Source organism: Dipteris shenzhenensis, chromosome 2 (assembly GCF_047967505.1).
Source record: "Dipteris shenzhenensis isolate YYH24624 ecotype China chromosome 2, Dip_SZ_1.0, whole genome shotgun sequence".
NCBI classification, from domain to species: domain Eukaryota; kingdom Viridiplantae; phylum Streptophyta; class Polypodiopsida; order Gleicheniales; family Dipteridaceae; genus Dipteris; species Dipteris shenzhenensis.
Window position 1 is genome coordinate 51,920,865 of NC_141597.1, and position 3,990 is coordinate 51,924,854.

Genomic DNA, 3,990 nt, shown 5'->3' on the forward strand with positions numbered 1-3,990 from the left:
AATAAGAGAAGAGAGGAGAAGAGAGGAAATAAGAGAAGAGAGGGAAAGAGAGAAAAGAAGAGGGGAGAAAGAGAGGAGAAAAGAGAGGGGGAAAAGAGAGAAAAGAGGGGGGAAAATAAGGAGGGAAACAGGGGAAAAGAGGGAGGGAAAAGAGAGGAGAAAAGAGAGGAAATAAGAGAGAAAGAGAGGAAATAAGATAGAAAAGAGAGGAAATAAGAGAGAGAGAGAGAGGGGAAAAAGAGGATGTGAAAAAAGAGAAAGGGAAAAGGAGAGGAGTGAAGAAAAAGGGAGGATGGAAGAGGAAAAGAGGGGGCAGAAAGAGGGAAAGGAGAGGGGAAAAGAGGGAGGGAGAAGAGAGTAGAAAAGAGAGGAGAAAAGAGAAGAGAAGCAATAAGAGAAGAGAGGAGAAAAGAGAGAAAGGATAGGGGAGGAGGGGCAAAGAGGGAGGGGAAAAGAGAGGATGGGAGAGGCAAAGAGAGGGGAAAAGAGAGGAAATAAGAGAGAGAGAGAGAGGAAATAAGATAGAAAATGGAGGAAATAAGAGAGAGAGAGAGAGAGAGAGAGAGAGGGGAGAAAGAGGATGTGACAATAAGAGAAAGGGAAAAGAAGAGGAGTGAAAGAAAAGAGAGGATGGAAGAGGAAAAGAGAGGGGAGAAAGAGGGAAAAGAGAGGGGAAAAGAAGGAGGGAAAAGAGAGGAGAAAAGGAGAGAAAAGAGAAGAGAGGAAATAAGAGAGAAAGAGATGAAAAGAGAGGGGAGAAAGAGAGGGGAAAAAGAGAGAAAAGAGAGGGGAAAGAGGGAGGGAAAAGAGAGAAAAGAGAGGGAAAAGAGAGGAGATAAGAGAGAAAGAGAGGAAATAAGATAGAAAAGAGAGGTGTGGGAGTTAAAGGTCACTGTGCCTTTACCCCGGCTATGTACAATACTCAAACACATATACAAATGAATGAAAAAGAAGATTAGGGTGGTTCTGCACCCACCAAAACTTATGGCTCTCTATCTCTCTCTCTCTCTCTCTCTCCTTCTTCCGTTCTTGCTTTCGTTGAGAGCACTCTCAACTGGTATCAGAGTCCGAGTGATCTAGCTGAGCGTGCATGAATGCTTGAAGCTCAGTAGCTCCGGAGGAGGAAGGAGAAGCTCTGTGGGAAGCTTTGTGGGCGACTATACTTGCATCCGAGTGTGCAGAGACCTTGGAGGAACCTTTGGAACCAAATGTGCAAGAAATGGTACCACCAAGTACTCCCACAGGTATACAATCAAGGGTAGATGATGGATCATCTATTGGTGGAAATGATGAGCCAAATGTGGCTGATATGCAGGTGGGACAACAAGCTGAAATGCCCTTGAGAAGATCATCTAGAGTGTCTAGACCGCCTGATAGGTTTGTTCCAGGGGTAGACTATGTGATGCTTACTGATTGCGGGGAGCCTTCTTGCTACAGAGAGGCTATGATGCGTGAGGATCAACGCAAGTGGAAGTATGCTATGCAATCAGAGATGAGTTCACTTATGAAGAATAAGACTTGGGACTTGGTTTCTTTGGCACATGGAAAGAAAGCATTGCCATGTAAATGGGTCTACAAAATGAAGGTCACAGATGATGATGTGCCTAGGTACAAGGCCCATTTGGTCGCTAAAGGGTTCAAGCAAGAGAAGGGTGTGGAATTTGATGAGATATTCTCTCCGGTTGTGAAGATGACCACACTTAGATGCATGCTTGGACTAGTGGCATTAGAGGATATGGAGCTTATGCAGATGGATGTCAAGACAGCTTTCTTGCATGGGGATTTGCATGAGGAAATTTACATGGTGCAGCCGGAAGGCTTTAAAGAAAAGGGCAAAGAGCATTTAGTTTGCAAGCTGAAGAAGAGTCTCTATGGTCTTAAGCAAGCACCTAGAGAATGGTATCAGAAGTTTGATGCTTTCATTCGGTCCCAGGGTTTTAGAAGGAGTGAAATTGATCACTGCCTCTACACTAAAAGGGCTAAGGATAATAGCCTGATAATCTTGGCACTATATGTGGATGATATGCTATTGGCTAGCAAGAATACTTATGAGCTAGATGCATTAAAGGCCAAGTTGCATGAGGCCTTTGATATGAAGGATTTGGGACTTGCAGGTCATATTCTTGGTATGCGCATCACGCGTGATCGGAGTAGGAAACTCCTTTGGCTTTCACAGAAGGAGTATGTTACAAAAGTATTGCAGCATTTCAATATGGAGGGGGGGAAGGCAGTGAGTACTCCATTGCCTCCATATGTGAAACTGAGTCATACAGATAGTCCCAAATCAGATGAGGAAAGGGCCATGATGGCCAAGGTTCCTTATGCATCAGCAGTTGGGAGTCTTATCTATGCTATGATAGCTACTAGACCAGACATTGCATTTGCAGTGGGAGTTGTTAGCCGGTATATGGCTAATCCAGGAAAGAGGCATTGGGAGGCAGTTAAGTGCATCATGAGGTACATGAAGGGTACCAAGGAGATGTGCATCTGCTTGGGTAAAAGAGACATGCGAGTACTTGGATACACAGATTCAGACTATACAGGGCATGTGGATAGTAGGAGATCCACTTCTGGTTATGTGTTCACCTTTGCAGGTGGCCCTGCATGTGGATAGTAGGAGATCCACTTTTGGTTATGTGTTCACCTTTGCAGGTGGTGCAATGTCGTGGATGTCTCGCGCATAGAAGTGCGTTGCTTTGTCTACCACAGAGGCTGAGTATGTTGCAGCCACAGAGGGTTGCAAGGAGGCTATATGGCTTGATCGGCTAGTGGGAGATTTGGGGATTCATACAGGTGTACCGACATTGCATAGTGATTCCATGAGTGCTATTCAGCTAGCACGGAATCCGATCTTTCATGCAAAGACCAAACACATTGAGGTCAGGTAACATTTCATCAGGGAGGTACTTGAGGACAAGCGCATAGAGCTTGTCAAGGTCCATACAGATGATAACCCTATAGATATGCTGATGAAGAGTCTACCTAGTCAGCAGTTTGAGTATTGTCGTGTATTGATGGGCATTGGATAGTATGCTCACTGGTTGTTCTCCCTTAAAGGCACATTGTCCTTTAAGTGGGAGGTTGTCGGGGTTAAAGGTCACTGTGCCTTTACCCCGGCTATGTACAATACTCAAACACATATATAAATGAATGAAAAAGAAGATTAGGGTGGTTCTGCACCCACCAAAACTTGTGGCTCTCTGTCTCTCTGTCTCTCTCTCTCTCTCTCCTTCTTCCGTTCTTGCTTCCGTTGAGAGCACTCTCAAGAGGAACTAAGAGAGAAAGAGAGAAAAGAGAGAAAATCAGAGAGAAAGAGAGGGAATAAGATAGAAAAGAGAGGAAATAAGAAAGAAAGAGAGAGGAGAGAAAGAGGATGTGAAAAAAAGAGAAAGGAAAAAGAAGAGGAGTGAAGGAAAGGAGAGGATGGAAGAGGAAAAGAGAGGGGAGAAAGAGGGAAAAGAGAGGGGGAAAGAGGGAGGGAGAAGAGACTAGAAAAGAGAGGAAATAAGAGAAGAGAGGAGAAGAGAGGGGAAAAAGAGAGAAAAGAGAGGGGGAAGGAGGGAGGGGAAAAGAGGGAGGGGAAAGAGAGGGAAAAAGAGAGAATGAGAGAGGAAAATAGAGGGGAAAAGAGAGGAGAAAAGGAGAGAAAGAGAGGGGAGAAAGAGAAAAGAGGAGAGAAAGAGAGAAAAAGAGATGGGAAAAAGAGGGAAAAGAGAGGATAGTTTCTACTCCCATCAGGTGCTAGCTGCAAGCCAATGTATTCACGAAAAGAAAAACAGGAAAAGAGAGGAAGCACATTCTTACCTGGAAAGTACGTGTCGTGGCACCGAATGATCCCACTCAAAAGAGGAGGTGTTTCATCTGTATCGCCCTATAAAAGAGAAAAAACATACCATTTTAAGAAACTAATTAGTGAAAGGAGGAGTTTCAAGAAGCAACATTCCAAAGGGTATGTATTGAGGAGACAAAGATAAGGCTACAAACAAGGAG